This window comes from Camelus dromedarius, chromosome 21, assembly GCF_036321535.1.
Source record: "Camelus dromedarius isolate mCamDro1 chromosome 21, mCamDro1.pat, whole genome shotgun sequence".
In the NCBI taxonomy this organism is placed as follows: domain Eukaryota; kingdom Metazoa; phylum Chordata; class Mammalia; order Artiodactyla; family Camelidae; genus Camelus; species Camelus dromedarius.
In genome coordinates, this window is record NC_087456.1 from 29,417,528 (window position 1) to 29,443,396 (window position 25,869).

General features: G+C 33.8%; 1 long non-coding RNA gene across 1 annotated transcript in view; it reads left to right on the top strand.

The window, feature by feature from the left end:
• Positions 1-24,789, top strand: part of LOC135318758 (uncharacterized) — a 65,398-nt gene extending 40,609 nt beyond the window's left edge. Inside the window, exons 2-3 of the long non-coding RNA XR_010377079.1 lie at positions 10,609-10,664; positions 24,700-24,789. This is a non-coding gene — a long non-coding RNA (uncharacterized LOC135318758). The remainder of the gene's footprint in view (positions 1-10,608; positions 10,665-24,699) is intronic.
• The last annotated feature ends 1,080 nt before the right edge of the window (positions 24,790-25,869 follow it).

A 25,869-nucleotide genomic window follows, 5' to 3' on the forward strand; every position in this document is an offset into this window, starting at 1 on the left:
AAAGATATTTAATTAGCAAATTAGTACCATGTTTTATTTGGGACTGGTGGCATTTTGAAAAGCGATTTTCTTTTCTGATAAATGACCTTGGTTTTATTCAGGTCCTTATTTCCTTGATTCAAAGGAGTTTCAAATTATGCATCTCTTGTGCATTCTGACAGGATATTTGGGAAATTGATCCCCAGATCAATATCCCTGAAGTCATTAGAACTTTCTGCTTATTTCTGTGTATGACTGCTTAGATATTTGAATCAGACACTCATGCAAATATTTTCAAAAGTAAGCCTCAAAAAGCCAAAATCATTTTATTAAGCACTGTGTCTATGAAAGAAAACAGTTCTTTACACTGCATCTTTATCTGGTAAAACATGTATCTGTTCCCAGTAACCAAGAAGTATGAATTTTTAGGTTTAAACTAATAAGACTAAACTAATTAGAATTAAACTAATATTGATTAGTTTTTATTAGAAATATTTTCAGATTAAGTTTAACTTTTATAAATGGGAAAATTTTACAAATTTTACTATTAAATACTATTTGAAAATATTTACGGAACTGATCAAGAATAAAGCTGATTTATATGGAACTAGAAATCTCTAATGGGTTAAGTGGGTGTAATTCATAATATTATTTGCCATTTATAAATATATCAGAAACTTTAACACTGAGGTAACAGTTTTAAGCTGTAAATTTTTTTACTAGAAATGTATTAGAAAAATCATATTGATATTCAAAAAGTTACCAAGATAAAAAATTTTTAACAGTGATTGGCTAAAGTGATCTTAATATAAAAATACACTACACCAATTAGAAACGTCATCAAGAACTGGAGTATTATTCATCAAAAGTAGTTAATGTATGTATGGTTCAGAATTATTTAATTATTGCCATATTAAACCATGACTTATATAATTGGTAACGTTAGTATCAAACTCGAGTTACAAGGAGAATAAATAGTATATATGATGGATATTTTGAATAAATAAATTAATCAATTTTATATCTAAGAAATATTAAAGGCAGTAATATACATAAGTACATTTATATAGATATGTAATAGCATAAAAGAAAATGACATAATATCCGTGCACTGATCAGAGCCTGTCTTCCTACCACAGGATCCAAGCTAGGCTAATTTTCAAAAATTTTGTGATCAAACAATATTCATTGAGTATGAAATCTCAAATTTGCAAGATAAATTCTACATATATCATTCATTGTCTCTTTGTAATTTATTAAATTTATGAGGGATTTTAATATTACCTTTTAAAAAATCTGCTTTAAGTTATATTGTATTAAAGCTCCCTGTTCTAATCTGTATGTATATTATTTTATACTTACTAAAACTTTCTAATGAAAGGATTTATTTTTCCTGGAAAGAATTTAAGTTGGACTATCAGTTCTACTTAATTGCTCTTTGGATTTGAATATTTTTATTTTTTATGTCTTCTATTTATTTCTCTGTTTTGGTCATAGATTCAATTTAAAAGAGTGTTTTCTCCTTCATTATAAAGTTTTCCTTTTTCCTATTCAGAACTCTGTATCTCAACCCAACACATATCTATCACTCCATCGAAAAATACTATGTATTATTGCTTTCTAAATCATTACACAGTGGAAATACCCACAATTTCAAAAATAGCTGGACTCTAATTCATGTGTTTGTTTTGCTCTGAATCACCAGAGGTGATTAACATAGCCGCTTTAGCTAGAAGAAAAGGCGTAGAGACATATTGGGTCATTGGAAATGGAGGTCCTGAAAATGATAATTATCCACTGTTTATACTACTAAAATTATTTCCAAGTGGCCTATCGTGAATGAAATTCATAGAACACATTAATAAATTATTGAACCAAATCAAACTTAAGTATACTATTTTTCTTATTTTTAACAGTAGATTTCTCATAATTTGACTCAACATGCTTGAATAAAATGTTACATCTTATTTCCTCCAAAAAAAGTGATTTTTATTTTTTACCACTGCTGGAGTCCAAGTAACACGTGGAATGAGGTGTCAAACTACCACTGATAAAAATGCTCACAAAATAGCACTGATCATGCTGATAGTTCCTAATATAACCAACCTAAGAGGAGAATTGTTGAAAGTTGACATCCCTGTCACTTGTAAGATAAACCTATCTGAAAAGAGAGACGAAATAGAGATTGCTTAGCTCAACAGCCCAGTGCCTGTCTCAGGATCTCACTTTCTTTCACGGGATATGTTCACCTTACATTTCTTTGTCTGTTGCAAAAAAGATTTTGTTCAAGTTAGCTCTAGACAATTAAAAGGACATTGTTAGACTAGACAACAGATTCTCACTATGACAAACTGGGAATTTCTTAACTAGCTGATCTGTTACTTAAAGTGATTTTTTAATCCCTTAATATGAGGCAAGAGAGTTTAAATTTAGATGGGCAGTTTTGGGAGACAGTGCATAAAATACAGACAACTCAAAAGGAGCCATAATTCTGTACCTCAAAGAGTGAATTCATTCATTGTTTTATAGTTGTATTATTATTGTGTTAACTAAAGCAGATGTCAGGTGCTTCAGTTTAGATGAAGCTTTAGCTAGAGCTCACGTTTTTAGTCCCTCCTTTATGCTGTAGGCAGAATAATGGCCTCCCCCCCCCCCAAATGTTCACATCTTAATCCCTAGAATTTGTGAATATGTTAGGTTACATGGCAAGGGAGAATTAAGGTTTCAGATGGAATTAAGTTTGCTAATAAAATGACTTTGAGATGGGGAGATTATCCTGGATTATCCTGGTTAGCCCAGTATTATCCCAAGGGTTCTTATAAAGGCTGGAGAAAGAGAAGAATCAGTGTCAAAGTGATGAGATGTAAGAAAGGCTGGACTCCCCATTGGTGGTTTGGTTCATAACTCTATTCACTGGTCAACAAGTGACTATATTGTGTTAATTTAATAATTAATTCATATTAATAACAATTCCCATGAACCCACCATAAACCAAAGAATCAATTACAAGTGTCTTTTTACTTAAAAGTATCTATACATTTTTTCTTTCCTATTTTCTTAATTTCTTCCACTGAAACAATTATCTTTAAATATATATTAAAATCATGTGTGCCTTTAAATTTATCTTTATATTTGTACTCCCCAATTTTGTATTTCCTTAAATACATACAACGTGTATATTTTTATCCAGTTATCTGTCTACTATCTATCATCTAGCTATCTAGCTAAATGTGTTATAAGTAATCTCTTTTTTATTAGTTTTGCTATCTGTTTGTATACTGGCCTATACAATATATTTGTAAAAGTTTGGTTAGCAAAATGTTTTAGAGTATGTCGTGCTGTATATTGTCTTTAAGTACTTGCTTTGCCGCTCAAAAAATTGTTTGCATGCTTTTTTAAAGATGTATCCATGTTGTTGCAAATAGCTATATTTAATTCATTACATTGTTTTGTGTTAATCTACTATTGTTGCTATACCAAAATTTATCTATCTATTCACCTACTAATAGGCATAAGGTTTATGATATTATTTTATGAACTGCATCTAAATTATATTTAGGAGCATTTTAAAAACATACAATTACAAAATATTTCATATGTATTATATAAATATTAAATATATGCAAATAACATAAGTATATATACATGTACTAAGCTAAACAATTTCTTTAACCATGGTCTGAAATAGTTTGTGTAATATTATCCTTCCTTCCTTTTGAATGATTAGTAAGTTCACCTCTAAATTCATTTGGCTTTGATATGTTATTTTAATAAATTCTTTAACCCCAGCTCCCCCTGCCATCCCCCACATGCATGCTTTTTAAAGTTTATATGACAACTTTTCAACAGCAATCGTTCCTCCAAGGTTTTAAGTTTATGGAACTGTTCTTGTTTTCTAGTGCCTCTGCGTCAGTTCTGAGAAGTTGCATTTCCTAAAAAATTGTCAGTGTTATGTAAGATTTTAATTTTGGGGGGGGTAAATTTGTTCACAGTATCCTCTTACTGTGTTTAATTTCTGCTGCAGTTTTAGTTATGAAATAATTTTCTTTCCTCATGTTGATTACTTGCATCATCTCTGTTTTTACTTAATCCATTTTGCTTCAGAGAAATGTTTGTGTTGTTATGTATCTTATCTGATTTTCTTTTGTTTGTTGTTTCCTATACTAATTTTTTTTTTACTTTCTTAGTATTATTCTGATATTTTCCTCACTTTTTGAGATATTAAGTTTATAAATTTTATTCTTCCTTTTTCACTGGTTAGTAACTTAAAGCTATGTATCTCCCAAAATACATCATACGTTTTGGTACTTGTTATTACTAGTCTGTACATTTCTTCTAATAAACATATTGTAATAAAACAAAATCCTATGGGGCCTCCCTAGACAGACCACCCCCCACCATATCCTCTGTGTTAGCCCCTTTCCGAAGTAGATAATGGTATCTCTTGCATATTTCCTGAGTTGTTTTACAGGTTCTAAACGGCCCCCCCCCCGCCCCCCCGCCGAATGGACAATGTTAACTACTTGATGACCATGAGTACATGGCTCCCAGGCATCCTGGAGCCAAAGAATTGATAGTATTGACCCCTGTGACACTGTTCTGTGACCTCATCACCAGCAAATCAGGGAGTTATATGTGAGCTGATCACACACCTTGGGACTTTCCTCTCTCACCTGGTCTTTGAAAGTGCTTTGCAGAAACCCACCCGAGAGCTCGGGCGTTTTGAGCACTGCTGTCCCAGACTTCATGTGTGGCACCTTACAGTAAACATGGCATTTTCCTTCACCACATCCCGGTGTCAGCAGTCTGGCTTTACTGTGCCTGGGCCAGTGGACCCCAGTTTGGTTCAGTAACAATATGACATTATTTCTTTTAGGTCCAAATATTATTTTAAGTTATATTTTTAAATATCCACAACTTTAATTTAGCTTTGTTGCGGTGGCTGTAAGTTTTGGGTTTTTAATCTAATTGTATTGTAGGGGAACAAAACTTGTCCCCCTAGAATATCTCTTCAGCATGTGGATTATTTTGCACTGAAAACAATCAAGGCCCAAAAGACTTAGGAAGAAACTTTGACCTTCCCCTTAACTGTCTAAAGAATTTAGATAGAGGACATTTTTCCAGGAAGGGAGTTTTCAGCATAGGTACCTATGAACTTGAACTAGGTATGTTAACAGGGAAAAATCTAGCAAAGTCTGTTTGTTAAAATTCCTCTCCATGTCCTGTGTCTCTGTATGGCCCAAGAAACATTTGTGCTTACCTAACATTTGCTTTTCTGCCTCCATGTCAACTGTCTTCCTCCCCTCTGAAGTCCCAAACCACTAGTCCCAACATCCTCTTTTGTCTGCGGAAGACGATGTTTTAAGGGGAGGGATTTGGCCTTTTGGTCAAGTTACTCAGTTTGTCCAGGTCTCTCTCTTGTATATATGTTGTTAAATTTTTATTTGATTTCTTATGTTATCTGTCTCATGTCAATTTATTTTTTAGAACAGTCAGCAGAACCTGGAAAGGTAGAAGAAAATTTCTGCCCCCTACAGTCTCACAGTCAGACAATGTATTTCTTAGGATACAAATAATTAGAAATTTATTGAGATTTCATTTATGGTGCATTGAATGGCATTGGAGTAATGTGATACCTTTAATTGCTTGGTTTTGTGTTGTATATTTATTAGACTTGTGTTTTTTAAACTACTTCCTATTGTTAAAATACTTAAACATACTAACGTTTAAAAACAGGAAACTTGTGTTTTTAAAACTATATCCTATTGATTTTTATGTGCTTATCTATCACTGTCTGAGAAATACATATTATTTTCTAATTGTTTTTTGTTCTGTTCTTTTTTCTCTATTTTGAAAATGTGACTATTTGTACAGACATTGTAATAATTTAATATGTTCTTGGTCAATTGAAACTTTATTCATATTATAGCAATTCATTTTCTTTATTTACAGACTTACAAATATTTACAAACTTTGTTTACAAACTTTTTATGGTTTAGATGTGTCTCATATATAGTATATAATCATAGGGTTTTTTTTTTTTTTCTTTTTCTTCACTCTGTAGAACTGTATGGACCAATTCTCTATGTGATAATAGCCCAGTGCAGGGTAAAGACTGGGGCTCCTGGCAAAAGCCTATTTACCATACTAACATATTACAGTGAGCATATAATGAAGCTCAAGGTCTACTGGAAGTCAAATCTCTCACCATCCTGGGCCTCCTCCCAGCAATGAGTGGTTGATCTTCAGACTAGAGAATTCCATTTTGGGGAAAATTATTAGCTCGTTATTGAAGAGTAATTAAAACTACCTTTATGACCAAAAGTCATAAAGTGGTCTTGAATTATTATGGGAATACCCATGATGTCTTGGGTGATGTTGAAAAAACACTATGGAGATAGCAGTGTCCAGAAGAGTTCCATTATAAAATCGATGTGATTTAAAAAGAGATCATGCTACTTGGGAAATGCAAGGAGGAAGTATTCCCAGGCACGGGGCTTCTTTTCCCTTAGGACTGATTTTGGAACTGTGTGCATTGTTGCTGGATTCTGTCTTGACCTGAACAGTGCCTGTAAACAGCTCTCAACTGACCAACAAGAGCTGCTTGGTTTGTGGGCAGCAGTTCCAAGGTGAATGGACAACATCCTGTTTAGAAGTCTGCTACTCTGATCAAAGGTGAAGACAGTTAAGCCCAGTGGGCTGAACTGTATATTATTTTCCTAGCGATGATGAAGGAATTGTGAGATAGGAAGGAAGGGGGCAGGGCACAGCCATTCAAGAAATAACACACCAGTTAACATCAAGGTGGCGGAAAATTCAACTCCCAACAGGCCTTCAGGCCCAAGATGGCTGGAGATTTGACTTCCAGTAGATCTTGAGCTTCATTATACGACCATAATAAAATATTAACATGGTAAATGGCACTCCCATAGGCGCCATGACAGTTCCAAGGCTAACCATAAAAGGTCAAAAAGTGGGCAGTGGCCCAATTCCTGGGAATCCCAGCCCCTTCCCCAAATAATCTGCCCACATATGAAGTTACCAAGCACATGAAAACTAACACCACACCTCGTGGCAGCTCTCTCTTCTGAGTGAGACAGACTGCACACACTCTGTCTATGAAGTGTGTATCTACTTTTACTTTAAACTGAGCATCTAACCCCCACACCTCATGGCCTTTCTCTTGCATTTTGAAACAGCCTGCACTCTATGGAGTATCTCTCTAAATAAATCTACTTTTACTCAACTGTGGCTTGCTTTTGAATTCTCTCCTGTGTGAAGCCAAGGACCCACACTTGGTGGAGCACATCCCAGGGACTCAACCAAGACCTGAGACTTGGCCAACTTATCGCCCCACATTCATTTCTCCTGTATCAATTGAACAATGATATAAGCCTCTATCTTTCTGTTTTTACCAATCCATGGATGATGACCAATAGCCTATTAATCTCATGTACAGAAACTTTAATATTTGTTACTTTAATTTTTAATCATTTTAATATTTTATTTCTAAAATTTTGGGTTTTTTAAGTGTCCATGCTTATATTTGTCATTTAATACCTTGCTTGTGTTTTTGATTCCCTTCTCTATTTTTAAATTTTTTCATTATGATAAACATAAATATATCCCATAACTGATGTCAGGATTCTTCATGAGTCTGACTCTGTTATTTGACTGTTCTTTAGACTCTCAGTTATACTTCCTTCTTCTTGATTTTTCATATATTTGTTGGTTAAGTCCTATTCATTGTATTTCACATGTTGAATACTATAAGATTTGGTTTTAGGGTGAACTAATTAATAGAGAGCTCTTGGTTCTGATACATATGAGGACATGTGGTACTACTTCAAATTCATATTTAAGACTGTAATTAGTTGCACCACATTGGGTAAGACAACTCAAATCCTCTGTGAAAGCCAGCTGGAGTTATGAATTCTCAGAGGTGTCATGTCTCCTAAGGGAGGACTATTCTAATTTATCATTTCATTGAAGGGATAGATCTTTGGGAATTCAGTTTTACACTAGGGTCACTCTGCACTGAAGCAAACCCCCGTGTTGCATGCTCAAGTACTTGTCAATTGTCCCTGTGGAAAATTAAACAAGCAAACAAAACGAAACCTCTTATATCCCTTTATAGTAGCTGTTGGCTTTGGCTCACTTGCTTTCTGTATTTGTCTTCATCCTACTCTTTTGGTCTCATAATTTCCCTTCCTTCCTTGTAAGTCCATTCACATATTTCAAAGTATATACATTGCTGTATTTTATTAAGTATTTAAGTATTTTGTAGGAGGTAGGTTTGCAGGCTATGTAGTATATAAATTTGGGGGAAATTTTGTCAGCTGTATTTAGCAAAGTAAAAAACTGTGTTTCATTTAGTGACTTAAAAAATGGGCCATTTATATGTCTCAGGATTCCACAGGTCAGTACTTTGAACTGGGCTCCCCTAGGGACTTCTAAGTGGTTCTTCTGATGCATCAGTGATCCCAAGATCAGCAAGAGAGAGCAAGTTCAAATGAGCAAAAAAAATTTTAAGGCATTCCTTTCATCATATCAACTATTATCCCATTAGTCAAGGCAAGTCACATGGTCAAGTGCAGATTCAACAGACAATTAAAAAGACTCCATCCTTTTTATGAGGAGCTATAGTGTCATACTGAAAAAGTACCAGCAAAGTAAGAGGAGGGGGAATTAATGGCTGTATTCGCAGTATACCACAAAAAAAGAATTTTGTTATTATTACTTCGTGTCATTTTCCTCTTTATGTGACATTTATACCACCTTTTTAATTATTAAAATAGTCATTATTAGTCACTTAATGATCTTGAAATATTAATGTATGCTTCTGAATCTAAAGCTTTATAAGGATAGGTGAATAACATCATTTTATTATTATTTTAATTAAGGAAGTGTTTAAATATGTATGTGTTTTACATAACTTTTAACTGAAAAATGTATTTTTAAATATGTGTAAGATTCTGTTCTCAGACTCTGTTAGGTCAGAAACCTTGAAAAGCATAATATTGTTTAAATAACTGAACATGTATGATAAACTTTAATGAAAATAAAGGAAATGATAACTGCAAAATTCAGCTTAGGTGTTACTTATAAAAGAATAAAGGAAAAAAATGGTTGAAATCAGGGATAGAGCCAAAGAGACTTCAAATTAGTGATAATATTACTTCTCTTAAACTGAGAAGCGGTTATCTGAAAGCCTATTGTGTTTTATGATAAAATATAACACTATAGTATTGTGCAGCAGTAGGATATTGATTTTGTTCTCAATAAATGTTACTGCATCAAATGAGTAACCATATTTAAAAGTTGAATTCTTGTCCTCTAATTCAAATCACATACAGAAACTAATTCCAGTTGGATTGTTGATATTGAAACCAAGCAGGACTCTGCAGGCCTTCCCGGGGACAGACCCTTCCTCACGCACGTCCCCTGCCTCTTGTTTGCAGAAAAGCTTTAGCCTCCTAAACCTTCCCTGAATTCCAAAGAGGGAATTTAATCAGAAAAATGAGAAAATGTAGACACAAAGGAGAACAAGTCAAAATGATAATAGCTTCATCATAAAACAAAGTTATGGACTTGTAGTTCTTCCTCACGGGCTATAGATAATGTACTGAGCACATCCACTAGCTGTTTTCCAGATGCTAGAAACCCCACCAGGTGGAGGACCCTAACTGCATGCTGGCCATTAGCACACGGCCCCCAGACTGGCTGGAGCCTGAGGATTAATAATGCTGACTCCTGTGACCTCACATGGTTGTCTCACCACCCACCAGTTAGAACTGTGCACGAACTGATCACATACCTCAAGACCTTCTCCCTCACTTTGTCTTTAAAAACCCTTCCCTAAAAGGCATCAGGGAATGCAGGTGTTTTGAGCATAAGCCTCCTGTTCTCCCTGCTCGGCCCTGCAGAAAATGCTGTGCTTCCCTTCACCACAACCCAGTGTCAGTAGACTGGCTCTGCCTGTGTCAGACAAGCTGACTCAAGTTTGATTCAGTAACAATGTAAGTGTTAAAAGCAATAGTATTGCTAAAGCAAATGTAAAATAATAACTTTCATGACCTTCAAGGAGGTACATTTTAATGGACAGTTATTTACCTTTGGGTTTTTTTTAATGTTTAAATAATTATCATAAATAAAATCTATTTTATTTCGCTTTAATGTATGTGAGTAGATTTCCTGATGGTATCTTACTAATATTTACACATTTGGGGGTGTTACTAAATAGTAGTGTGTGAAGGGTTGGGTAAAATGCTGTGGTAGAGCAGGAAATTGCAAGGGAATTTCAGTAAACCTAAGAATAAATTCTATAGGAAATGAAAGTGGTTTATGTAATAGTAGTGTTGTATGCATCTAAAAAAAGGAGAGGTTAGTGGCCAAGACAGAAGAATAATTACATAGGATAGTTGGCCCCACTGAACTCAGATTGTGGTTCTGTAATTTCTGGAACCAAAATGCTTGATGACTTCTACGATATTTATGTCATCTGTACCTCATTAGAGACTCCACTCATCTTATCAAACTGCATGAGTTTGATGTTAGTGTCTTATTGCTACTGTTAACAATTGCTACAAAATTCGTGACTTAAAATAACATAAACTTATTCTTTTACAGTTTTGGAAGCCAGAAGCCAGAAATCATTCACTGGGCTAAAGTCACGGTGTTGGCAGGTTGGTTCCTCTATAGAGAAAATTTGTTCCCTTGCCTTTTCCAGCTCTTAGAGGCCACATACATTCTACTGGCATGTGCCCCCTCCCTCCATCTTCAAAGTACATCACTCTAATCTGTGTTTCCATCATCACATTAGCAAATCTCCTGGCTCTGACTCCTCTCAAGTCCCTCTCATGAAGATTCCCATGATTATATCAACCCACTGTGTTAAGCCAGGATAATTCTAGATAACCCATCCAAAGAATTATAATCACACATAAAAAGTCTCTTTTGCCATAGAAGGTAACATTCCGGTTCACAAGACCAGGGATTAGGACATGGACATACTTGTGGGGGTTGGTGTGTGGAGATAGGGAGCATTAGGTAGCCTACAACACCAGTAGTCAGTCAGTCTGCATATTGCAAATGAAAAACCAGGAACTGTTTTGTGTGTGTACGCTGGGTTTTGATCCAACAGTAGGCTTAGTCAATATTAGTTAAGTTTCGGCATCCTGATCTCAATAGACAACATTTTAATGAAATTTCTGGTAGTGTCTTTAAAGCTTGTGAAGTAACTGTCTTGGTATATGAATACAGGAATAATTCTGTAAGAATAAATAATATTTTTAATATAATTTTACTTCAGTGCTGAGAACTCATAGATTATCTACCTCCTTCTCAAAACTGTCTAGAAATAGCTTGAAAGTAATAAAAAAGGAAAACAAACAAGAAAATGTCAATGGTAATGGCAAAGGGAATGAAGGATTTGGCTATGAATGGGTCATAAAATTGGTGTTATTCACTCTCATTAAGATAATGATTCTAAAGGCAGCATCCATAAACCCGTTATTTAATTTAAGCATTTAAAGTCATGATTCAATTTGGGAAGCATTTTGGGGGACTTAGAAAGAGTGCTGAGGTCTGAAGAAGTTATGAACATCAATGCCAGCTGAGAAATGAAAGAAAGTTACAATCAGTATTCAAGATTCAGTGATTTTACTAACAAATCCATGCTAAATTTAACTACATTTCCAATGTTCTAATTATAGGTCTTAACAGAAAAATCTAACATGGCAGAAAATAAGTTTCTGAAGGCAATAAAAGAGAGTAACCTAGGAATAAATATAAAATAACTAAATTTTAAGGACCTGTGTTTGAACAATTGTAGAATCTTATTTCAGTATTTAAAAATGCTTAAATGAGAGGAAAGCAATATCATTTAGGATTGAAAAACTCAGTCATAAAGATTTCATCTCCCTGAATTAACCTATAAATTCAAAAGTACTTCAATTAAAACTATTATGAGATCTTTGAAAGCTGAGGAAAATATGGTCACAATTCATCTAGACAATGAAAAACTAAGAAGAGATTGGACAAATATTTCAATGTGACAGAGTGTGATGTTTTCCTACCAGATATTTACATATAATGTCCAGCATGCTGTACATTTGCAGAAATAGAATGACAAATCATAGTAAAAAGAAATTCAAACCATACTCAGGAATACATGGAAATTTAGTACTTGATAAAGTATAATTTCAAACCGTGGGGCATAGATTATCCAATGCCTGCAGTGCAATTAAGAGAAAAGTAATACCCAGCCTCACCGCTTACACTAAAATATATCCCATCTAGATCAAATATTTAAATGTTACTAAGCTACAAAATTGCAACAGGAATGAGTGTTTATATAAACATACAGAAGCAACTCATTTTTGCAAAGAAAAAGGCCAAAACCAAGGACAAATAATGTGATTGTACAAACATCTATAGCTTCTTATATCACATAAATATAGAAGGATAGATTTTAAATAAGAAAAGCCTGCTGGGGTATACTTCCAACATTTATAACAAATTGCTGATATCTAGGATATGATTAGATAATGTCAAAATTCCTTAGATTAATAATCTTATGTATTTTTTTCAATCTAAAGAGTAATAGACTAGATTGGTGATTTATTTGAGTTGATTTGATTTGTCCAATGGAGAATAGTTGTATTCAACCTTCGTTGCAAACCTCATCATGACAGTAATTAATATATTGGAAATGCATCATTGAGCTAGCCTGTCAAAAAAATTAATTGCTTTAATTACATTAAAGTATTTCATGTATTAATGGGCAGGAGGGTCTGGAAGACGTTTTATGACTCATAGAAAGGCAAGAGCAGCAAAGTGCAGAAAACTCAAAGGGAATCAAGTGTTCAGCAGTGGAGCACTTAATAGCATATATTTAATTAAATTCAAATCATAATGATTTCCTTGCTTGAAAGCTCAGGAAAAAAAATTAACTATGGACAAGTTGAATTTTATTAATTATAACAAGCTATGTAAAATTACTATTTTAGAAGATAAATAATTCCAAAAAATTCCATTGGTAATCCCTACCTCATGAAAATTTCAAGAATGTTTTCTCCAATACTTTGAAGTAATAATTATACTTGTGATAAAGTCTGTTAAACATCCATCCTGAGGTTATCTATGACTTATCCAAAAATAAAACTTCGGTTATTAATTTTGAATATAAACAGAAATGCTATTTCTATGAACTATATGATCATATAATAAATTTTAATCTAATTTAAATTTATTTTAAAATACATTAACTTAACTATTTTAATTAATTCAGATTATTTAATTAGTTTAAATTAATATAAATATAATCTGACTAGAGACAGCCTGATAAAGATACAGAACATTGAGTGTTTCAAGGACACAAGATTCCACTGTGGTACTTTATAACCATTACTCACCACCCAGAATTAGGTACTTTTCTGTCTTCTATCAGCATAAATTTTATTTATGTTTTCTTGTATTTTTCACATACATTGACTCATATTTTTTTGCATTTGGTTTCCTTTGGTCACTTCTATGTCTGTGAAATTAACCTGTTTGATTCATGTACTGATATTCATATGTCAGTATTTTTCAATTGCCGTGAAACATTCTATTATTTTAATATAATTGATTTACCCTATTTACTACTCATGAATATTTTGGTTATTAGTTCTAGATTTTGGCAACTGTGAATAGTTTTCCTTGTTTGTTTCTTTGTTTTAGTTTTTTGATTTTCTTTGCACATATATACTCCTTTGCCTTGTTCGTATACTTATGTAGAAACAGAACTGCTGGGTTGTAGAATAAAAGGTGTATAATTTTTATTAATAATGAGAAACTGTTTTAATTCAGCCAAACATTCCAATGTGATTTTAGAATGTTTAAAGTTCACACATTTTCAAAGAAACTGGAAATTTTTATTTCTTTAATTTTCTCTGCTCCTCTTGGTTTCTAGTGGTAACTCACTGTGGTTTCAATCTGCATATCCATGCTGTCTGATGATGTAGAGCAAATGTTCTTACGCTTTTTGCCTGTTTGGTTATCTTTTACAAAGTGCTTGGCTACTTTTGCAATTTTTTTCCAGTTGGTTTTTTCTTTGATTTTTTTTCTCATGTATTTGTAGAGTTTAATTATACATTCCAGATGTGAATTGTATGTCAGCAATATGCCCTAGATAGATATCATGAACATTTTCTTCCATTCTGTTGATTTTCCTTGTTTATCCTCTATATGGTATTTTTGAACAATAAAAAGTTCTTCATTTTAATTAAGTTCAATTAATGAATCAGGTCAAGTTTGATGCTTTGTTGAATTTTGTTAAAGAAATCTTCACCTATCACAAGGCCAAGTTAAATTCTATGATTTTTATTACCAAAAACTTTTAATCTGTACAAAATTGTGTATTTATTTTTCCCTGCACCTCCCCATTAAGCAAAACTATAAACCCTGGAAATGCAACAGACAACTAAAAGAAAAATCTGAACACGAGGAGATTTTTGGGGTTAAGAAAAATCAATGAGCAGAAAAAAGACTAGGGTGTTCTTTTGTTAAAAAATGTTACCTAGAGACAGAAATACATCTTTTACATTATGGCATTCAGTCTCCTTATAATCATAATACAAAAACTGAACTTCTGTAATGCTAAAGGTCTTGTTAAAATATCTGTATTATACAAAAAAAAAATCTGAAAAGCTAGATAAAAGATGTGAGCTAGTCTGAGATGCCAAGACCAGAGGAGCAGCACCACAGTGAGGCATCTTGAGCTCTCCCCAACTCCAATTAGGAAGACCACCCAGATGCAGTGCTTTCTGATCCCTAACAGAAGGCAGCTTAGATAATGGAATCATTCCGTTTCTGTTCATTCCATTCCAGGATCAAATCTGAGTTCCCCTGACAACATTAGTCCTGCCTAACCTGTCTGACACCGTGACAAGAGGAATGAGTTGGGAACCCCACCACCAATAAGCAGCCAGGAATGGCACTTTCCTTCCCTCCTTACTGACATGTGCAAAGGCAGGTGGGCCACGGCAGCAGAGACCCAGCCACGGTGAATGGCCTGGGCTAGAAAGCCTCTTTGTTCCTGCCATTCTGACCCTCTCGTCTTCTGCTCAAGACATGCCACCAGGACATCTGTGTGTGTGTTGATGGGGAACCTGCAGGGAGATCCCACCATTACCAGCCCTGCTTAGAGACACCCTATCATCCAATATGAACAAACCTCTATCGCCCCCTCAGGCAGCATCAGCAAGGACCGGTGGCACCAGATAAGCTAAACAGACCAAGATAGCACCATAAAGATTCTGAAAATGACACTGCCATTGCCACCACAGCTCCCAAACCAGGCCAAGACTGACATGATGAACCTGAGCAGGGTGACCATCTGCTAATATAAAATGTTTAAATAGAACTAAGGGAGTCCTATCACAGTCGACCAGATGTCTAAGATATGATTAAAAAAAACTCGTCTGCCATAAAAAGAAACAAGAAAATCACAACTTGAATAAGAAAAGACAATCAACTGACACCAATGTTGTGATGAGTCAGATGTTGCTATCCTTTGACAAGGATTTTTAAGGCAGGGTCTGAACAGACTTTAGAAAACTGACACGCTGTTTAAAATATTAATGAGAAATTCTCAGATTTCTTCCACATATTTATTTAATTGCTAAAAAAGGCTAAAATACATATTGAAATCCTCATCTATCTGCCAAAAACAATTTATAACTTACCATTTTCTTTGTTATAAAACTAAAAAATTAAATTTGTATGATATCTGGAATATTTTGGTCCATAAAATTTAACAATGCTAATGTACTGCTTTAAACATTTGAATGTTGTAATTTAATTTTTATTTTCACATAGAAGAAAATTAATTTAAATTTAAAAAATTAAAAGAAAATTCTATAAATATTGACATCCGCAGTTAGTAACTATTTACTAACAGACTAAATAAGTGCCTCTGTGATGCTCACATTATGGAGATGCCTTGTTTTTGTTTGGTGAAGCATAGCACGTGTCCTTGAATGTGTTTTCAATACATAGATGTTATTTTTACTGATTATTTTTGCATTCAATTTCACCTACTTATGCAAATATTTGGGTATGCTATCTCGTTTTTCTTAACTGCTATACGAATCCTAGTTAATCCTAAAATATAATACAGGTCTTTTTCCGTGGGTTTATCAACATGCCAGGATGTATCAGTTCAATATGTGGCCTTGTAATTTTAACACCTACTATTTTCACGCTTTCTTATTCTCATTTAACATGTGTGCGTCTAAATTCTCATACAAACTCCAACTAACTTTCTTTGTTTCCTCCTTTTTCCCTGCATAAATCCCTCCCTTTGTCACACTGCCCTTTTTTTTTTTTCCTGTGTAGAGCCTTCATGTGTGAGGTTATATAACATATGTAGACACATATGTTGGTTAGTATGTATGCGAGGTTATATAGCATAGTGGTTAGAAGTGTGAGCTCTTAAAGTTAACTAGGCTCTCTGCATTTAAATCCCAGTTTCATATCTGTGACCTTTGGCAAGTTTATTAACCCCCTCAGTTTCCTCATCTATAGAAAAAGGGCAGTAATATACCTGCCTTAGAGACAAACTAGATAAAGAATTTGGATCAGTGTCTAAGACATACACAGTTGACCCTTGGACAACATGGGTTTGAACTGTGTGGGTCCTCTCATGTACAATTTTTTTTTTCAATAAATGTAGTACTACACAGTTTATGGTTGTTTGAATCCGTGGATACAGAACCACAGAAATGGAGGGCTGAGTGTGGGGCTTGAGCATCTTCTGGTTTGGGTACCACATGTTGTTCAAGGGTCAACTGTATTAGTAACTACCATTCTTCGGAATTCACTGGCGCACCCATGGCTGTGGTGTACCAGTCTGGAGTGATAATCAGCGCTTTGCGTTTCTTAATGGCTGAGTCATTTTAAATTCAAAACATCCATATAAAAGTTATTATTCTGCCAGCTCCTCCTGTAGACTTGAAATTTCTATCACTGAGACATACCTATGATTAGAGTTTTGGAATTATAATTTGAATTGTCATACTCATTTGAACCATCTAACCATTCAGTCAGAGTCTTGACAGTCATCTTTTATAATAATCGTATCTTTCATTCCATTAAAAGAAACTAGTAATCATTCTTCAACTAAAAATGTCCATAATATATGCAAATAACGTATTCCAATTTTACACACAAAAATAAAATCACCGTAATTCCCATCATCCAAAGTTATCCACTCTTAGTATGTCCAGGTAAAGCTGTGTTAATTTGAATTCATAAAACCATATGCTTTTTCATTTTGTTTTCAAAAATATTTGTAAACTACTCATAAAACTCACTATATTTACATCATTTTTTTACATGCCAGTAACTGTGGAACTGCTGTATACAATATGGCTATTTAAATGTGTATTTAAATTAACTATACTCAAATAAAATTAAATTTTCTCAGTTTCACTAGCCATATTTTAAGTGTTCAACAGACGCATGCAACTATATTGTACTATATTGGACAGCATCAATGTACAACATTTTAATTTTCATAGAAAGTTCTGTTAGATAGCATGGTGTTTGTAGTGGAAAGGCAGCTCTCAGCCAGAAAGTTGACAGGTCTTTCCCACTGTCCAGCTGGGCTCTATGGTAGCTGGTCTTGTTTCCCTGGCTCACTCCATGCAATGCCTTCTCCAGACAAGCCCTCCAGGCAAGCTGGGCAGCAGGGACATTTGTCACGGGGTGAGAGGCAAATGTTGAAACTCAATCTCCAAGTGTTTATAATAGATCTTGATTTGATCAAATTCCTGGTGTGTGAGTTAGTGTTACGGTACAGGGAGTCTAGCAGGCAGCCCTGAGCACACTGACACTTTGGGCAGGTTTTATCTTCTCTTGGGGTCTTAATCTTCTCGTCTCCCACAAGAGGAGTATGGACCACTCCTGAGGTTGCTTCCCTTGATGAATTTCCTATGTAAATCTGAACTGAGACTACCTTGATTGTCTCCAAAATATTCAAAATATCTAATCCAGTGTTTAAAAAACTGTTTAGCACGTTAACTGGAGCCCAACTAAGTTTTTGTGTGTGTGTGTGAACATTTTACTCAATAGAGCTTCTCCAAGAAACTAGAGCATTTGCACTGTCTCCCCAAACCCTCAATAACACTGTCTTCCTCTTGATGGAAAAGTGGAGCACGGAGGCTGTGGAAGAACCGCAAGAAGAAATAAAAGCAAAGCATGGTAGGCACGAGAGAGCTCTTTCGTGAAAGACACAATAAAGTAGCTAAAAGATCTTTTAGATGAAAATTCAATGACCAAGCCAGAAACCTGAATTTGAAGCAGCCTACTCTATTACATAAAACTGCATCTAAACGAATTAAAGAACAGTCATATCCAATCGGAATAATTTTTGAAAGAAGTCCAAAAGACCATTCGGCCACCACAAAGGCAAATAAGAAAGAGAGGCTGGAATATCTGATGTGTTTTGCAAGGAATCTAATTGAAAATAGCGACATTACTTTTGTGAGCTGCATTAGTGTACATGGCTTCCTCAATATGTAGCCCTCAACACTAATTTTAAGATGCCCCGTTCTTATAGGTGATATGAATATGTTGTATTGTTGGCTGCGAAATGACTTCCATTAGACTATCTGTTCAAATATTCCTTTAGAACTTGGCCTGAATTTTCAGGTAATTGAAGAATATATAACCAATTTTTCTGGGTTCGCTTCAGCATTCTCCACTTTTTCAATATCTGTCTTCTGAACATTTAAAAAAATTGTTTGATGTTAGGTTTGAGATAGATGAATCTACATTTTCTGTATGTTGGCTTCCTAGTGTCTATATAAAAGACCTGAATAAGAAATTCAGTGATGGTTTCCCATATGAGAGTTGTGCACCTCTTCTAGATACTAAAAGAACTGTAGGTTAAGAGAAGTCCTAGCACTAATATGACATTTGATTTACAGCAGATGGCCAAGGAAATAGTAATGGGGTGTGGCCAATCTTTATTCTTGGGTTCAAATGTTTGCTCTGATTCAGGTATTCCTAAAATGGTAGAGAAAAATACTAAATGCTTATATTAAAGAAAAACAAAGAAAGAAAAAGACCAGCTCTTACATGGACTGATAACTAAATTCAAAATATCTAAATTTCTAATTGGGCTGAGGAAATTTACATAGCAATCACATATCATCACTGAAGAACTATAACATAGCCCTGCTAGTGTCAAGTGATTTCAAGATATTTTTCTCATATACAATGTCATAGATTAAATAGAAAACATGGAAATAAACAAGCATACATGGACACAGGCAATATGAAATAAATCCAAGAAAAGAAATGGACACTACTAACAAACCAATAAGGGATTCGATAATGGAGTTATCATTCAGACTTGAAAATGACTGTGCTTAATATATTCACATATGACAAAAAGAATATAGAGAATTCTGGTAGACAGCTGGGATCTTTACAAAAGAACCAAATAAACATCCTGAACTGACAAATATAATAACTCAAGAAGAACCCAAGAAATGCTATTGCTCAAAAATGAATAATAGGAGAATTTATCAGTTACTAGGAAAATTCAGGAACAATTATCAAAAACACTACTAACAAAAAATAAGTCACTGGTCTATGGAAACTAAAGAGAAAACAAAAAACACCTGGGATGAAAGTGAATACTATTCAAAACTGCTCATCTTTTAATGACTGTAAGGCTCATAAACTGGGGAAAGTCTTAAAGTATACATTTAAAAATTATTTAATGTCCAATTTTACAGATACAGTGAAATTCATTCTTATAAATTACTGTTGCAAACGCTGCACATTATTCAATCATTAATATCAGTCCCTTCCCTGGCATGTTGGTGCAGGGCTCAAAAAGATGCAGCTATTTAGTGGAAGGGCGAAGGTTTATATTTTTGCCAATTCTAAAACTTTTAATAATGCATTGGATGAAGACATTTAATGCATACTTAATTTTTTTTTGTAACAGAAAACTGAAAGGGTAAATAATATTATGTTATTAAGTTTACACAATTGGATTTAAAATATCTCAAGAACATAATGCTGGATAAAATAAAATCCTTAAAATTTAGTAAAGATTTTTAAAAGCTTTTTAAAACAAGATTACGTGATAATAGATGAGAGATATGATTAACAACAAGTCAGTGGAAAATGATCTGGATGTGATGTTATCAGTTGTTGGAAATTTTAATGAGTCAGTCATTTAAAGCAGATGCTAAAATAGCAGACATAATCTTGTTTGCATTAATGTAGTGTAAACATCACAGAAAATAATCACCTAACAGCAGTCCATGTTGTATAAAACAACCCCAGGAGGATTTTTCACAGTAATAGAAAACATGCTATTTATCTTTAAAGCACTGAACTTCACACAGTCCAGAGTTCATGGTAAATGCTCCACAAAAATTGTGAACTTCAATCCTAAAGAGCATTTAAAAGTTAACAGTGCAAATGGTAAGAGATGAGCAATCCAAGTGACAGAGGCATTTAAAATAACTACATGCTTGCAAGAGAAAATTCAAGATAAGGTGTGAAAACTATTTAAATACTTAGCTGCCATCCCTTCCTTCCTTCCTTCTACAAATATTCATTGTTTGTTGTGTTAATAGCAGCCAGGGAGAAAGGCATAACTTGTGAGAAGGAGAGTAGATTAACCCTAAATTGGTTCAAATTGCAAAACTATGAATATTTCGATTATAAATGTGGAAGAGCTAAATAATAATGGATTAAGCTGCCTGTTGTCTCCTGAATTGCAGTGTCTTTTGACATAGATCTTTTGGGAGATATTTAAAGGCGTCAAATACAACCATATGTGAACACTGTATAGTTTGGTAAAACTTCCATTATTCATCACATGTCAAAGTATAATTATGTTTTAATTCCATAGTTACCTAGCAGTCATTTATCCATCATAAAACATACAATTTTTTGCATTTGAAATGAATTCTGTTTACCCTGGTTACTTTGTACATTCTAAAGTGTGTTTTTCCAAGGTTTATTTAAATCAATATAGCCTTTATCATATTACTTACACCTCAAAACAGGAAATAAGAATTCCAGTGTTGATGTTTTGCTATGTATTTTATGTTGCATATATTTTCTATTTTGCAGCCTATTTTATTTTTTCCCAGTTAAGATGTACTTTTCTTTCATGCAGATTTTTGTCTAAATAATCCTGATAATTATTACTTAGAAATGAGCAAGAAGACTTTGGGAGGATTTGTTTTAGAGAGGGTGAGATTAATGTGGTGGGAGGTAGGAAGTGAGACAAGTTTGATTACTTGATATGAACTGGAGTTAAATCCCACAGAAAAATGTTTTAGCAATCCAGTGGTCTGGTTCATGCCATATTACAGGAAAACTATGCTAAGAGAAAGTGTAAACTTTTCCGTCTCCATGCTGTAATGCCAAGAATTATGATGTTCCATTTCTGAAAAGTTTATCAGTAGTTAATTCAATATATGACTTTGTTGTTTATGTCCATTTTCTTCATATTCTTTGTCTGTTTTCATTGTAAATGCTGATGCTAAGTTATTTGCAGCATAACTTCCTTGGTATATCTTCATTATGAATTAGCTATTTAAAGAATTATATTAATATACATTATTTAATAATTCCCAGCTGCATTTAAATGTCTCTGATAGAAAATTAGGATCCCTGACAACTGATTTTTGTTCACTTTTGTATATTATATATTTTCATTTCCTCTTTTCTTCAGTCTTACGAAATGCCTTTATTTTAGGTTTCTTTATTTTATATAATTGTTTTATTTTGTTATTAAATCAGATAGTCATTTTTCTTTAAATATGTGAGTTTAGTCCACACCCATATCCATATGTAAATATAATAGATAAGTGTAATACTAATTATTTATCTTGTTATTGTGTTATATGTTAGAATTTCTAATTCTATATGTTATTTAAATGTTTTCCATTATATTTTCTTAATTATGTGATTTTATTATGACTTTAAAACTTAGAAAGGCTTGTACTATAAATTAACTATTTTACTAAAAACAGTCTTTATAAGTTTAGACATTATCCATCAATTCTTTATCATGAACATAAATTAGACTTATATATTTTCTCTCTTGATTTATCCCCCTGATTTTATTTAATTGTCTGAATTTTACTTTCATATTCTTAGGTATAATAAAAAGCCTTTTTGACCCCTCATTTTTAAATAAACCATTCATTGAGGTGTGACATACATGCTGAGAAATACACAAAGCATAAGTGTGTACCAAGTGTGCACACTTGAAATCACTGCTTCTCCAACTATGTTTTTAATGTAGTATTTTGAAAGATCATTATTAAGAATATGCTGAGGTGATGTTAAAGAAACAGTGTGAAATATGCAACTGAAGTCCAGACTGCAAACTGCTTTTGCGTTAAGCTCTCTATCAGGCAACTACACAGGCTTCCTGGGCTTTGCTCCCGGGCTCGCTTCTCCAGATGCTAGAACTTGGCTGTGCCTACGAATGCCTGGGGGAGCATGAGATCAATGGCAATTATTTATTTTTAAAATAGAATATCCTGGAACATGCATCTGTGCTAAGCAGGACAATCAAGTAAAACAGATATAACTGGTAACTTTGGAAAGGTGATCAATAACCTTTGTTCACAGTATGGTTAAGAGAAAATTAAGCATTCTCAATAATACTCTGTTTGCCATTGTAGCCAGTAATTGTTTTAATATATTAATTCCATTCTGCACAGCAAAAATACATTCTGAATTAAAAGTATATATTCTAATACCTTACTAAGTATTAAATAGTCTAGAATAACTTCTAAATATATATGAGTTGATGACCTCAGAGCTCTCTTTAGAAACTGGTTGTGCTTAAAAATAAAAATGAATAACAGTAAGTAAAAAGCTTTTCACAAAACGCCCACATTACTACCTAACAGAAAGAGAATAAAAATAATGTGTCTATAACCACTTCCATAAATACGTTGGGAAAAGCACATATAATTTCATGCAGTTTTCTCTCTTTATAAAATTAATTCATTGACTCTTCTTGAGATAACTTTGATTTTTTTGTTTCTTTTATCCTGTTCTCTAATTAATGTAGTAATTTCACCCAGGATGAGCTCATTGAGTATTAGTTGGTTTGGGTGTGTTCAAAATTTTAAATAATGCATGTAGGAAGCAGATTTTAAAATATTTGTTGAAATGAATGCATCTTATACTCAATTTCAGTCAGAAATGTATTGGTATAGGCACTGGTGGTTAGTATCTCAGAATGCCCCCAACAATTATTTGAGTAACTAGCTAATTGTTTTCTTTCACTCATAAGACTCTACTGACAGTGCAGGCTGTAGATCACCTTCTTACCAATGATTGTGCCTGGCACTGAAGAGTACAGATATTTTGGTATGAATTAAAATGTAGACATTAGATCATCTAAATTAACCAACTTCTGATTATGCCTCAATAATGAAGACTGGGGATTGAGGATTTTCTTCAAACAACCAGTCTCTACTATCTAAGTGATGAATTATCTCTGCCCCATTACTCATCATGGGCCGACTTTCCTCCAGTCACTCTGCATCAATTATAAACGCAACTACTACCACATTAAATTTTGCCTTTATGTGTTTGATGTATTCTTACAATAACATAAATAATCAAGACTTGACTGACAGCATAAAGTGAACTTGACAATTTTTTCAAGAATATCAAGTAAATGCATTTAATCCATTAGGAAAAATCTTACCTCATTCTTTTGAAGTACATTCTTTCTCACCCTTTCCAGTATTCATCTCTGTCTTTATGATAAATTACATCAAAGATGTCTTCTTTTGGCAATTTTCTTCCCTCTAATAATAAAACTTTATTTTTTTGTAAAATCAGTCACTCTATCACAGTAATTTCATCACTTTTTCTGTTCTTCTATGTTATAAACAAAAGTAATAAAATCACTCTTCAAATATTGCCCTCCAAAATATGATTTGTTTTTGCTTAATCAAGTCATTCAACATGGTCTCTTTTATCAGCATTTTAGTACCTCAGATTCTTTAGTAGTCACATTATTTTTATAAATGAATCACATGTATAATTATTTCTGCTTAAAATAATTTTTCTCAGAGAGGGAAGTAAATAGTGCTTGTGATACATCTACGAATAAGACAAAGATCGTGATCTCACGAAGCTTACATTTATGTGTAGAATTACTGTCAGAAATATTCTATAAAGAAAATTTAACATAGAGTGAAAGGATCGTGTGATGGTTATTCATTTATGTAGCATGATGAAGTAAGCACTTTCTGATGACTTGAGGAACGAGTGTAAACCTGAAAGAAATGAGAGGAAGAGCCATGTGGTACCAGAGAGAGTGCCTTTAAAGTGATGGAAGAAATAGAGCCCAAAGTAAAAACTCAGTATGCATTGGAAGAGCTTCCATCAGACCCACATCCCTGAGTATGCGACTGAATGCTTGAGAAAGACTGTGTACATGAGGAGGAAGACACCAGTTCCAGAAAGCTCTTAAATTCTGGCTGAAAGTCGTCCTGCTTTGGCAAAATAGGTAGTTTTTTGACGGCAAGGAAGTTATCTCTTTGGGAATTTAAATCAATCTGGCTTGCCCTCTGTTTTGTTTTGGTTTTAATCATGCGTTTCTTTTACTTGCTTCATGATCTGTGTTTCCCTTTTGTTGATCTCTGCGTGTTTTCTTTACTAAAGCTTGGACGGTTAAGCCTGTTGCCCAAGAACACATTCATATCACGTTTGCCATGGACTCTTAACTCAGGTATGTTTAGCTCAGAATGAATTCCAAAATGTTAAAAAGTGTTAGGGGGATTTAGGACTTACTGATCTTTAGCTGACTGGATTTTACAGTTGCCAGGTAAGAATTGTGTACATATATCTAGCTATATTTCAGAATCTTTAAAAGTTTTTCAAAAGGAGAGGAGGTTGAAAATGGTCGTTAAGGAGGCAACCGATGTTGTCTGCTGCAAATTAGTCCCCATTCGTCATTCTGCGATGTGAAAAGGTGATGGAGAACCTCCTGTATTGTCCTGGGTTCAAGATTTTGTTGATTCATGTAAGACCTTGATAGCTGGGCTCTCCAGCTGCCTTGCACACAGACTTGCCGTCAATGTCTGTGGAAATGTGTGTTTTTTCTAGCTATCTACAAAGCTTTGCCTAAATTTCACTGTCTACAACATTTTAAAAAATAACGAATAGTTGTGACTGTCATTTCACTGAGGAGTGAACTTTCTTCTCTGATTTTCCTTTTTTTGTTGTTTTTTTGTTTTTAAATTGACTTTAGGGAAAAGAGCAGGAATAGATTTGTCTTAATGAATTGTCTTTATCTGAAGGTTTTTCTTCATTTTTAACTATCTTCTGAAAACATTGGTATAGAAATAGCTGAGTTTTTCATTTCGACATAATTAGCTTTGGCTCAATTCATATATATGCGAATAATCTTTCTTCACTGTTGACATTGGCTGATCATTTATCAACACGTGAAATTACACAACAGACAAATATGGATAAATGAAGAGAATACTTCAATTAGTGTCATTTTCTTAAGCATATCAAATACACATTTTACTGTACTGCCAAAAAATCATGGCACCTGTCCTTCCCCAGGCATTCCTTCCAGCTGTGATTATTCTCTGTCATAGTTACACAATGATTCGTCCTCAATATTAAATAGCTATTAAAAAGAGAAGAAAACTTCACTTTGAGACTTTGACGTTAACTCAGAATGAACAAACCCATATAGTCAACTGCAATGGACTTTCTGGGGTTGGGCTTAGACTTCTCAGTAGAAGGTGGGCTGAAAAGAAGTTACATGTCAGCACATTATGTTTACTTCTTACTGTGAAATTGCCAAGTGAAATATTA